We start from the raw sequence: 13,280 nt of genomic DNA on the forward strand, positions 1-13,280 counted from the left end.
CTGGCCAAAGCAAACACAACCTGTTCTGCATTTTATACCACAAGGCGCCTTCTCTCACGCCAGGGCCCCGGCATAATAGCACCTTCCTGAACACCAGGCACACTCTGTGTTTTGACACAAACTGTATACACCATGAGCCCTGACAGTGTCTCTTCTCTATTTCTGTCAAACAACAGTATAAAGGAACCCTTCCCTTCCCGCTTCACTAGTAAACCTTTCTGGATGGTGAACTAAATCACTTGGAGCTCACGTTTTACTTCAATGATCTAAAGCTAACATCCACTGAATACTTGAGAGTATGCCCGACAACGGTTAAACGCTTTATATAATTTTTCTCAAAATGCCCCATTTCAGAGAAAAGGAAATTAAGCATCAAGAACTTACGTAATTTCACCAAGATTTCACAGCTAGCGAGTGAGAGAGCTAGATTTTATGGAGGCAGGACATCTGGCTCAGGAACTAGACCACCCTACCAGACATCAACAGTCCGCCATGTCATTCCCATGAGCCCCACCCAGACCCCCCAGCTGAAACCCAGAACCCGCTAGGTTCCGAAATAGGAATTCAAGTGTGGGAGTTGTTTTTCCTTCTACCAGCCTCCCCAGTCGCCTCTTTCTCAATTTCTTCAGTTGTAAAAGGAGAGGTTCAGATTAAAGACTCTCCAGTTTTCATGGCCTCTTTCATCTTCCTGTAGATGGGGGCTTCTGACTCTGAGCTCCATCTGGAAGCCTACTCAGAGCTCCCCACTTGCCATGGCTTCAGCCCCACCTGCACACTTGGCCTTCAGAAACTCAGATTACGGAAGAATCACAGAGTTCTGCTGCTGGAAGGGAAGTGACCACTTTAATGGTATGATGACCACCCAGGTGGTAAAGGGGAATACACTTCTTCCAGGCTCAGTAGAGAGACTGCCATTCCTGGGACCGGAACAAAATTTAAAGTAAGCACGACTGGGTGGTTCAGTCGGTCAAGTGTCTGACTCTTGATTTGGGCCCAGATCATGATCCCAGAGTCGTGGGATGGAGCCTTCCTCAGGCTCTGTACAGAGCGTGGTGCCTCCTTAGGATTCCCTCTCTCCCTCTTCCTCTGCCCCTCCCCTACTCATATTCTCTCTCTCTCACCCTCTCTCTCTCTCTTCCCTCCCCCCGCTCTCTTTCTCTCTCCCTCTCAAAAATAAATACATAAAGTAAGCACTCCTGTCCTTCTCTTTTCTTGACCCAATTCCATTCCAACACAACAAGTTCACTTTTAGTATTTCTTCAGAAATCTATTTAGTGAACACTTTACCCATAGCAGTATGTAGATTTTGCTTTAAAACTAATTACTATTATAAGTAATGCCTAAATACATTCTTATTATCAGAATGCAAGCAGTACTGAAATATTTCTAGCTGCCCATCATTTCTTTTTGTCATGGTAACCTATTTTCTCTGGTGAGTGCTAATTTCTATCAAGTACATCTGAGGGTAATAATTCTTGGAAATTCTATACTCAAAATGTGGCTGCTTCAGCACGGAGTTGTCGCTTTTCAGATGCTTTTGGACCTCAGTTGTTTAATTTTTAACTTTATCGTCTCTGTTTTATTATGATCAGATTTCTAAGGTAAGTTTTATATTAGCCTGCCTCTGGTGTGCGTGTGTATGTGCATGAGTGTGGACATGTGAGCGTGTGGGTGTGCATGCACACGAGTGGGGGCGTTGTGTGAGGACGGGCTGGTGGTGCTTACCTAGCTTGTCCCCTGGATGCTGGGTTTCCTCACTCTCTAGTAATAAGGTGCCTGGCCCAGTTCCCTACTTTTCCAGTGCCTGCTCACACTTGGTGAGACTTCAGAGAACAGTGTGCATAGCTTTAACACTTCACCTTCTCTACCTCCGTACAACAGGATCTAGACCTCCTCTCACCTTGTGTATTCCATGATCTATAAAACTGTATCAGTCATGGTTCTGTTTCAGAGCCAATAAGATGGTGTGTGTGTGTGTGTGTGTGTAAACATAATTAGAATTACATGTATATAATATACGTGTATACACGTATGTGTGTGTGCCCAAATATACATATACACAGAGAGAGAGATTTTAAGGAATTGGCTCATGTGATCTTGGAGCCATGGCAAGTCCATAGTCTGCAGGGGAAACCAGCAGGCAGGCGCCCCAGGGAGGAGCCCGAGGGAGGAGCCCGAGGGAGGAGCCCGAGGGAGGAGCCCCAGTGGGAGCCCACAAGCAGGCTGCATTATGGAGAGTGATCTGCTTTCCTCAAAGTCTACTGATTCAAATGCTCCTCTCACCTAAAAATATCCTCACAGTGACATCTAGAATAACGTTTGACCAAATACCTGGGGACCATAGCCTAGCCAAGTTGACATACGAAATTAACCATCACCACAGTCCTTAGGCGGATGCAGAGAAGAAAATGGAGACTCAGAGACATGAAACGTCTCCCTAGAGATGAAGTTATTATGTGTATGACAATATATCCCTTGGGATTAAAGTCCCACGAGAGCGGAGACCACGTCCGCCAGCTCCAATGACCCCAGTATCAAGTGTGATATAAGTATTCAATGAAAATCGTTCCTAGAGCCACAATCCTGCAGGCTAGACATCTTGAGAAACTTCTCATTATGGAAAAGACTGGTTGTCCACCTCGACTCTGTCCTCGTCGTAAAAGAACCTTGTCTTACTTGGGACAGCCTCGGAAGAAGAGTCCCCCCACATACAATCTGGGAGACCAGAAGACCAAATTTTGACCAGTGGGACGTGGCCAGAATTGTCGAGTGGGACTTTGAGGAGAGTCACCCTTAAGAGAGGGACACGACCTCTAACCCCTCTCTTGACCCTACCCTCTGGATTTCATCTGTCCTGATGAGCTCAAGCAGGACCCCAGTGTATGAAAATGAGGGTCACATTGCAGCTGAGGACAGGAAGGAGTCCCTGATAAAATCCCATAGGCCCCCTGCTACCTGTCATTGCCTCCTTTGACTTATTTTACATAATGGGGCACCTGGGTGGCTCAGTCTGTTAAGCTTCTCTTGATTTCAGCCCAGGTCATGATCTCATGAGTTCGAGTCCAGCACTGGGCTCTGTGCTGATGGTGTAGAGCCTGCTTGAGATTCTCTGTCTCCCTCTCTCTCTGCCTCTCCCCTATTCTCTCTCTCTCTCAAAATAAACATTTTTTTTAATATATGTATATAGGGGCACCTAGGTGGCTCAGTCGGTTAAGTGTCTGACTTTGGCTCAGGTCATGATCTCACAGCTCAGGAGTTCGAGCCCCGTGTCAGCTCTGTGCTGACAGCTCAGAGGCTGGAACCTGCTTCAGATTCTGTGTCTCCCTCTCTCTCTTTCTGCTCCTCCCCTACCTGCACTCTGTCTCTCCGTCTCAAAAATAAACAAACATTTTAGAAAAGAAATAAACTTTTATCCTGTTTATATCACTGCTATTTGGGGCTTCCTATTATAAGAATCAAAACTTAATTCAAATTAATTAATATATTCAAATTAATATAATTTCCACTAAAAGATGTGGAGATGCGGATAGAAAATAGAATGTTCACGTAAATGCCTAGCTGAACTCACAGGAAGGAATGTAAATTTAAGGAGCGTTAAAAAAAAAAAGTAAGGGACCCAGGACTCTTAAATGAGCTGCACCACCCAAAATGAAATGTAAACTGGAAAATGTTTGCCCCCTGGCGAAGGGAAATGGAAATGGAATTTGTCTGTCTCAATCTTCCCTCTGAATGAGATCAAATTTCTCCTGGTTTTTTTTTTTTAATTTTTTTTTCAACGTTTATTTATTTTTGGGACAGAGAGAGACAGAGCATGAACGGGGGAGGGGCAGAGAGAGAGGGAGACACAGAATCGGAAACCGGCTCCAGGCTCCGAGCCATCAGCCCAGAGCCCGACGCGGGGCTCGAACTCCCGGACTGTGAGATCGTGACCTGGCTGAAGTTGGACGCTTAACCAACTGCGCCACCCAGGCGCCCCAAATTTCTCCTGTTTTTAACCACTGCCCTTTCCTTATGCCCATCTTAAAATAGCTATAAGGTGTATCTACATCTCTTTATAAAATATATATACTTACACAGAAACACACACACACATCCACATGTCTCATCTATACCCTGCAGTCTCAGAAATCCCGAGGTAAGAAAGTCAAGACAGAAATGTGTCCCAGGGAAAGCCCACGTAGAGCCTCTCTGGAGTGACGCCCCCTCACCACCCAGCTGGCAAACTCAGATCCAGGATTCCCACATATGAAAAACTTCTATCGCACATAACCCCACGACCTACAGTGGCAAACTATGTGGACATGTGGCATCTTCAGAGAGGGTCCACAGAAACAACAAAGAGAAGAATTCGACTGCTAATCGCTTCCTAGACTGTAATGATCACATACGGGCTATAAAAGAAATATGCTCATCATGTTTATGAAATAAAAGATGGAACTTAAGACGAAGAAAAGTAACAAAACAGAAACAAAACAGAACTTCTATGGAGCGCCTGGGTGGCTCAGTCAGTTGAGCATTCGACTTCGGCTCAGGTCATGATCTCACAGCTCGTGGGTTCGAGCCCCGCGTTGGGCTCTGTGCTGACAGCTCAGAGCCTGGAACCTGCTTCAGATTCTGTGTCTCCCTCTCTCTCTGCCTCTCCCCTGCTCACTCGTGTGTGAGCCAATCACCAATGATTGGTGTTTTCTGATATTAATAAAGAAAATCAACAGATTGGTGATCAAATTTTTTCTAAAATTGTTCTTTTACAAAAATTAATATTTGCTTTTGCTTTGGGGATGAACTCAACATTGCTTTAAAAAAAAAACACAATGAGACATTTGGAAACTCTAATTTCAAGATCATTCATGAAACCTAAGACTGACTATGAGAAGAAACAAGGACTGATATGAGGAGGATACTCATGTTTATTTATTTTTTTAATGTTTATTTATTTGGGGGGGAGGGGCAGAGAGAGAGAGAGAGAGAGAGAGAGAGAGAGAGAGAGAGAGAAACCCAAGCAGTCTCTGCACTGTCAGCACAGAGCCCAACACAGGGCTCAAACCCACCAGCCATGAGATCATGACCTGAACTGAAATCAAGAGCCATCGCTTACCCGACTGGGCTGCCCAGGCACCCCTCCACTCACATGGAAAAGACAGAGTATGGAGTATCCCACTTGCTTCCATGATTTTTAGAGGGAACCTAGACTTCAGATACTTTCTCGAGTCATTTCACCCTACAACTAGGGCACAGTGAAAATACCGTTCAAAGGTGTCAGGAGAACCAAATGCAATTTCCTAGAGCCCAAAACAAAGGAGTGTGAGTGTGTGTGTGTGTGTGTGTGTGCGCGCGCGCGCGCGCACGCACCTGCATTCATGTGTGTGTATGTCCGCAAGCATGTGCATGTTTTAATCAATCAACACTAGATGGCTGTAGTTACAAAACCAATACGTTTCACAAGGTCTAAAATCCTGAGATGGGAGGCTAGAGAACAGACGGATTCTAACCTTGTGAATTCAGTGCCGCCCTCTTGCCGTCTCACAGGCAGTAAGAATAAGCACTGAGCTTTTAGGTTCAAAGTGCCGCGCATCTCTGAAGGAGCAGGCTTACATTCTAGAAGTCCTTATTTCACAGATGACGACGTTCCCCTGACACAGCCTTGAGGATGCAGGTTTAACTTGCTCCGTAATGATTCCACTCTGCTCTGACGGCACCCTGTTATTTTCAAATCAGTTTCACGCATGCCAACTCATCTGACCCTCTCCATAATCCTGAGGGAGATGCTGTCCTCATCAAAGGCGAGGACACGGAGACCCGCACAAGGGGCAGAAGCTTGCTCAAGGTGACAGAGCTCCCGAGGGACGACGTTAGCACTGGTTTCCCCAAGTACCAGCTCCTTGCTCAGAGCTCTTCCCACACATCGGATCAGGAAAGAGAATAAGACGCTTGCCCTGTGTAGTGTGTCTGGCATGGCCCTTTCATTTTCTAGAACACTCCATTCCAGTTCATTAAATACCCCCTTCCAAAATGTACTTGGAGTTCGTAGGAAGTTGACGACAGTAAAGAAATCTTTCACTGAGGTAGGAGAGGGAGGGGTTGTGGCCAGAAGGGAAACTTCTAGGTCTTGGTAATCTTTGACTTTGAAGTTTTTGACAATTTTATGTTTTACCTATGCCATCAATAAACAATCAGTGATTTTTACCTAAATATGCCAGCTCTGCTGGGTGGCCAAGACAGTTGGATATTACAGGCAAGATCAGTTAGAATCCACAAGCCAAGAAACTCACATGCAAATGATAACTACCGTTTAATGAGCACCTACTACGGACCAATCACAGACAGCTATGCATGTCTCTTCCTTCGTCTGTTCATTCTTGCTCCGTTGCCAGCACCCTGATCAACCCCCTTCACCTGCCACCCTCTCTCCAAATGGTCTGTCAGATGCTTCTCCTGGATCGAATCCAAATCTCTCTTATTTGTATATATGAGTATTTATATTTATAATGTATATAATTTATACAAATATATATATATGTATGAATAATTCTAAGACAAACATATTTTGACTTAAAAAAAGGAGAGAGGCAGGCACTGTTATCCCCCAACAATTTGCTCTCAACTCTACACCCCAAATACACAAATCGATCACATGGTTCACTTTCTTAAAATCCTTCTAGGGACTCCCCCTTGCCCGGGGGTAGCACTGAAGGTCCCCGGTGCCACTTACTGGGCTCCAGCCTCTTTCTCTCCCTCACACCTGGCCTCTATCAGTTATTTGTGCCAAAGTCATTCAAACTCATGGCATCCACTGTGTTGCTTCCACCTGCTCTAATGCCCACCTTCGTGCCCTCCCCCTTCTGGTCTCAGACATTCTGGAAGACTTTCCTCAGTCCCCCCTCCCCAGTTCCACCTGTGTCTAATGCTGTGTTTAGCATCCTGTACTCTTCCTTTGTAATACTTGTTCCAACTATCCTTTAGTGGAGTGTTGTGGGGAGTATTTGCTTAATGAGTATACTCTAGGGGCGCCTGGGTGGCTCAGTCGGTTGAGCATCCGACTTCGACTCAGGTCATGATCTCGCAGTCCGTGAGTTCAAGCCCCGCGTCGGGCTCTGTGCTGACGGCTCAGAGCCTGGAGCCTGTTTCAGATTCTGTGTCTCCCTCTCTCTGACCCTCCCCTGTTCATGCTCTGTCTCTCCCTGTCTCAAAAATAAATAAAACATTAAAAAAATTTTAATGAGTATACTCTACATCTGGTTGGTCAACCACTGAACCCCTGAAAACTAACATATTATTGTGAAGCTTTGAAAATTGTGCCTTAGTGTAAATTTTTCATCATAAGCAATACACACACGCCCACAAACACACGCACCTGAAACCAAAGTTTCATGAACGTACCCCTTCTGCGTACAATTCACCTGACAGTTTCTTTTCTGCTTTAATGTTGGCCACAGCCCAGGTTAATGATTTGACAGCCTGCTAAGAGACTCAGCCTGCATTTTAAATAACCACCCATGTAACACGATGCTTAGTAGGTCCTGGGTGACTGTAGACGAGACAGATGACCAACTATTCACCAGCCACTACTGAAACCGATTTGCTTTTTGTTCACACCGTGTAACGGTTTATTTGCTTATGGCTTTGTCCCTCCTAGGAGAACGAGGGCCCAGAAGGGCTAACCCCCGCCATTCCGGGTACAGTTATTTCCCTTGGTTGGGCTGATGGGATCAGGGTCACAAGTGTGGCTTCCCTTGGTCCCAGGGCCACAGACTGTCCCCTTAAGTACCCTCCAGAAAGAGATTATCTATGATTTCCCTCTTTGCTACAGACCGCTATATCCCTATCGCAGCGAGGAGATAGGATTTAGGAAATAAAAAAGGAAAAACCTTCCAGCAACATCCTAATGCCACCCAATTCATTACTGCCTTTGGTCTGCTGGCTAATATGTCAATTGGCCAATCTAATTATCAGATTTTAGGGCTCTTTTAACTGATTTTTCAAACCCTTTGGTCTCACATGAGCACAGCCCTGTCCTGTTGAATGCCAGGACCCGTCACATGAGAAGCCAATTTTTTTTATAACTAGTGCATCAATGCCGTCTTTTACCTGCTGTGTTTTTCTGTTTCCACGAGATACCCGAAACCCCAGGGCTCTTCCCTCCACGTCTCCATTTTGCACCTACCTCAGGCACCTGCCACACAAAACAGCGAAGGAAACTGTCCCTGGACTGACATCTCCCCCACAGTTCTCCGCAAACGCATGGTAAGGATCCCCCACTCTCTCGGGAACCGTGCAAACCCGTACTGAGCTTTCCCCGGGAAACTCCAGGGACACAGCTCGGAGGGGGTCCACCCCTAGGGTTGCCCGGGGATGTGTCCCTCGTGCAGCTATGTGGCTTCCTGGAGCATGAGTGCTTCCCCCAGAGCCCAGTCCCAGGGCACAACTCCAGGGCAAAACTTGTGTTGTCACCCCGGAAAATTAGACTCCTCTTACTTGAACTGGAGCCAAGCGAGGGTAGCCTCTAAATCTGGTTTGGAGGTCTGTGGCTTAGAAGCCAAATTTTACTCAAAATTCAGAGGGCTTTGGTTTTGTGGTGTTTTTGCTTTTAATTTTTTTTTAAGTTTATTTATTTTGAGAGAGAGAAAAAGAGGGGGAGGAGCAGAGAGAGGGAGAGAGGGAGAGAGAGAGAGAGAGAGAGAGAGAGAGAGAGAGAGAATCCCAAGCAGGCTCTGCTCTGTCAGTGCAGAGTCTGATATGGGGCTTGAACTCCTGCACCGTGAGATCATGACCTGAGCCAAAATCAAGAGTTAGATGCTTGGGGCACCCGGGTGGCTCAGTGGATTAAGCATCTGACTTCAGCTCAGGTCACGATGCCACGGTTCATCGGTTCGAGCCCCGCATCCGCCTCCACGCTGGCAGCTGGGAGCCTGGAGTCTGCTTTGGATTCTGTGTCTCCCTCTCTCTCTCTCTCTCTCTCTGCCCCTCCCCACTCATGCTTTGACCTTCTCTCAAAGAGAAAGAAACATTAAACAACTTTTTTTAATAAAAAAATTTCTTCAGAAAAGAAATGCAGTTACCACTGAGATTTCAAGCCATGAATAACAGCTTCAGATCCCAGAGGACCCAGCACACGGCTCATCGCTGTGCGTCCGCAGTAACCGTGCCCTCTTAAGGTGGAGATGAGCAGCTATTGTAAAAAGAAGCGTGTTTCCCCAACCCATCGGACCCTACTTGCTTGGTTATACAAACGCTTTGTGTAGATTCTCCTTGTAAGCCAACATGTATCTACATGCTTGACCCGAAACGCCACACTTTACTCCGTGTACCACAGTGGTATAAAAAGTGTAAAAAAAAAAAAAAAAAGTTTCTCCCAAATGTACCTTAGACTTAATGTCATTTTGATGCAACAGAAAACAAGGGAGCTAACGTAAATAAAAGCCCCGTTACGCACACTGCAGAGATTTCCACTCTTTCCAATACACAACTCACGAAAACGGCCTCAAAATCATATTCACGCCACTGGTGTCTCGCGCAAAACGTATCTTGATGCTGTGAACAAATGCTCACGGTCGTGTTGTCGACTCTGCTGGGCTGCGGTGACCCAATTATCCGGTCAAAGGGCTGCATGGATGCGAGGGACAGGGCGGGTTAAAGTTTAACTCCCAGCAATTGTAAACCAAACCTAAAGCCACTGAACCTTTGGAGTTTGATATGATGATTAGGGCATAACCAGAGTGACACGTTGAACTCGCCATAATCAAGGAAACCTTTTCCGGGTGGGGATCTCTGAAATCGCTCAGGTACGGTGCATGTGTTTTGCTTTTTCTGCTTCGGCTCTGGGAAACTGTGCAGGGTGGCTCCGTGGGAATGCAGTGAGAACAGCTTCTGCCCTCTTCGACCCTAGAGCCTAATTCAGGGTGCTTTCTGGCTGTTTTCATACGAATGGAGCAACCCGAAAACCAAAGAACAGATTGGGACCATCATATGATCTCAGAATGAAATGGCAGCCATCTTCCACTACTTGGTTTAATCAAATTCTGAAGGTGCAAAGTAGATTTACCGCTTTAGGTTCAAGTGCAGGGCTGATGTGTCAGAGAAGTATATTTAGCAGTAGCCAGACAGCTGGGAGAACTGTGGTTGGCTGTCCTGATCCTAGGATCCCCGGAAACATTAAAAAAAATGTAATTACAGGAGAAATAGCATTAATATCACCAGCAGATTCTGAGTTCTCTGTGTAGGTCACAATCCCTACTATACTTGAGATTTTGTATGTTCAAGTCTCTCCTTCCCTCTCTCTTATCCTTCACAACCACCGAAAACCAAAATCTAAAACGCGAAACCCCACAGAAAAGAAACCCACACAAAATCACCGTGGTCAATTCTCGCTGTGTCTTTTGCCAGGATCCTACCTCTCACCAAAGGAACAGCCTAAGCTATTTGCTTTTCATTCTAGCAAAACAGAAAAAAACAAAAAACAAAACAAAAACAGTCATGGAAAATGATTGGCTTTGAGCGTGTTAAACCTCAGCCTTGGGGATAGCCGATTATTAGAGCTTTTCCTTTGGGGATGGTTTGGGCAAGTGCCGCAGCAGATATGTTTTCACGTGATCATTCTGTTCACCCCAAAAAGATGATTCACAACCAAAATACGATGAGATTTTCTCTAAAGAAAGATGGCAGTCAGAGCACTTACCAGGAATATCCATTCCTACCAGAAATCTCTTAAACTCTGACAGAATTACTCTTGTGCCATGATGGTTAAAATAAATGCGAAGGAGAAATGGGGTCCAAGTTAAACAGGTGTATTTGCAGTAGGACTTGTCAGATGCGCATTGGGTATCTCCCAGGAGGCGAGGAACAGAACATGTTTGTGCATGGTGCCCGATTAGTGTTTCGCAAAACACACATTGACGGACTCAGCTTTCGTTACGATTTCAAAGCTCCAAAGATGTGTTGGTCTGGTCTGAAGCATCCTTGGTAATATGTGCTGACGTATAAACAGTAGGAATGTAGATCTGGAGATAACGAGAGGGCTTACTTGTTGGGGGAGCTGAGGCCTTCCCCTGCCAAATACGGGCTAATAGACATGAGTGACTAGATGACTTTTCAGGGCCATCGTTTCCAGAATCATGTTAATACTGCCCATTTGAGACCATTCTCACGTTTTACTGTTCCAACTTACTATTTATCAGGTGTAAGGGAAGGGGGAAGAGAATTGTCAAAAAGAAAGGAAAAGAAAGAAAAACAGTGGGCAAATATGAACTGACATGATGGATAGGGAAACACTGAATAGTTGTTGTTGTTGTTTGTTGTTGTTATTATTGAATATTTAGTTACTATTTTTCAGTGGGCAAATCCCAAGTTGACTCTGTGTTGTCTCAAATACAACATGTCCTACGCTGTATTCAGTGGATGTTAATAAATGTGCCCCCCCCCAGAAGTAACCCCAATGTCAAGTTGAGGAAAGGCAGTTAGGTTAAAGCAGGTGAATGTTATCACATGAATGTTTGCAGTAATAATAATCGCAGGCGTTTCTTAAGCACCGTATCGCCCAGTCCACTCCTGTTTATCTACATTATTTTCAGACCAGCCATGGAAGGTAAGACACTATTATAACATTTTACTAATGAGAAAATTGAGCACAGATTAGTTACCTACCAGGCTCTACATCACCCAGTTAGTAAACCATTGTAATTGTACTTGCCGGGGGGCTAGGCATTTACTGCGCGTGTCAACGTATCCGTTTCTGGTGAGCGTCTAGGGGTGGGTGGTATTTTGCTTCCTGAGCTTCATTTATAACAGAACATCACTCGGGAACATCTACTGACATGTCTCAGAAATGGTATTCTTGAGAACACAGATTGAGAAAGAACAAACATTTTTGCAGCCCCTAAACCCGGAACCAGCTGAAACCATCCGAGGGACCTGAGAGCCTAGCAATCTCCCAACAAACAAGACCATGCCTCTCTTCGAGACTTTCCAAATTCATTACAGAAAGAACACCGGACTCTTCCTCTGACAGAGCTCGCTCGGAAGGCCTGTTCCCAAGCTCCCCTCGCTGTGTGGCCTCAGGCCCACTACTTAACTTCCCTGGGCTCAGATTCCTCAAGTGTGCAAGGACAGTAGGACCCACCCCACAGAATTTAGCGAGGGTTTAACAAGATGACATAGCCAAACGGTTCAGGCGCCATCCGGGGCACACGGTAGGACTTCAGCAAAAGGCGGTCCTCTTCCCGTGTCTCTGTTTGTAACAACCTCCAGCAAAATTTCCTGAAACTCGCCCCACTTAGCTGTTCTTTGTTTAGACTGTACTGATACGCTTTCGATCGAAAACTGTACACAAACGATAAAGTTCTGATCAGCCACCAATGGTAACCATACTCTATCTATTCGGACAAAAAGACAAAAACAAAAAACAAACAAAAAAAACCCCTCTGACTTTCTTTTATTCTACACAGACAGCAGCAACGGCAGCAGAGCAGAGTATCCTTTTGTTTTAGAGAAGGTTGCTCAAGGAAGCGCTCAGCTAAAAGCCCAGGGCCCTTGGCAGAGAACCCACAGGGCATCCGGTCCCAAGCGGGTGTTCATTTCACCACGCGGCCAGTCGAGGTGACACGTCGGTTTCGGGAACCGGCTCTTAAAACACTGTCATCCCTCGGCGAGCGGGGTAGGACGCTGGGTACCATTGCGCAATCGTTTTCATTACCTTATGTGTCTCTAAGTGACTCAATCCGTTCAAACAAGACGGTATTGATCGACGGAGGGTAAACACCATTTGATCTTACTCATGGAAACAGTAACCAGGCTCCTCTAAAGTGCAGTTCTAACAGTCCCCACCCCCCCCCGGAAAGCATCCGGAGAAGGAAAAGCGTCACTGTAGGGTCCAGGCGGCTGTAAAATGTCCTGCTGATGGGATCAGGAGAGCTCATTTAATCAGTGTAGCCCATCCACCCCAGTCCAACGAGGACCTCAGCTTTTTTTTTCCTTACACAGATAGGTACCTGGAATTTTCTGTGTGTAGGTATTAACAATCATACGGAAAGTATTTTCCAGGTTTGTTTATTCCAGTGGGGTTCCATCCCTGGTAATATTAAGAGGAAGGCAAGAATAAGGGCTAACTTAACCCCCTCCAGTTTGCAAGGTTAGGTATAGGGCTGCGCCCCCGGCAATAACACGGCTAAGAGAATTAGCACACGCCAGTTTGGCCGCAGGGAACAACAGAGTGGCCAAACTGGTTTGCCATTCAGTAAAACCCCCGCCTTCAGTGATACAGTGATTCCTCCTCTTCTTCCAGCGGTTAA

The 13,280-nt window shown here is 45.8% G+C and overlaps 1 protein-coding gene across 2 annotated transcripts in view; it reads left to right on the top strand.

Moving 5' to 3' along the window:
• Window positions 1-9,653: 9,653 nt before the first annotated feature.
• Window positions 9,654-13,280, top strand: part of A1CF (APOBEC1 complementation factor) — a 77,150-nt gene continuing 73,523 nt past the window's right edge. Inside the window, exon 1 of one of the 2 annotated variants that reach the window (XM_019814212.3) lies at window positions 9,654-9,779. The gene's annotated coding sequence lies outside the window, so the exon portion shown is untranslated. The remainder of the gene's footprint in view (window positions 9,780-13,280) is intronic. The other variant, XM_006937714.3, reaches the window with a different exon arrangement.

This window comes from Felis catus, chromosome D2 (assembly GCF_018350175.1).
Source record: "Felis catus isolate Fca126 chromosome D2, F.catus_Fca126_mat1.0, whole genome shotgun sequence".
Taxonomy (NCBI): domain Eukaryota; kingdom Metazoa; phylum Chordata; class Mammalia; order Carnivora; family Felidae; genus Felis; species Felis catus.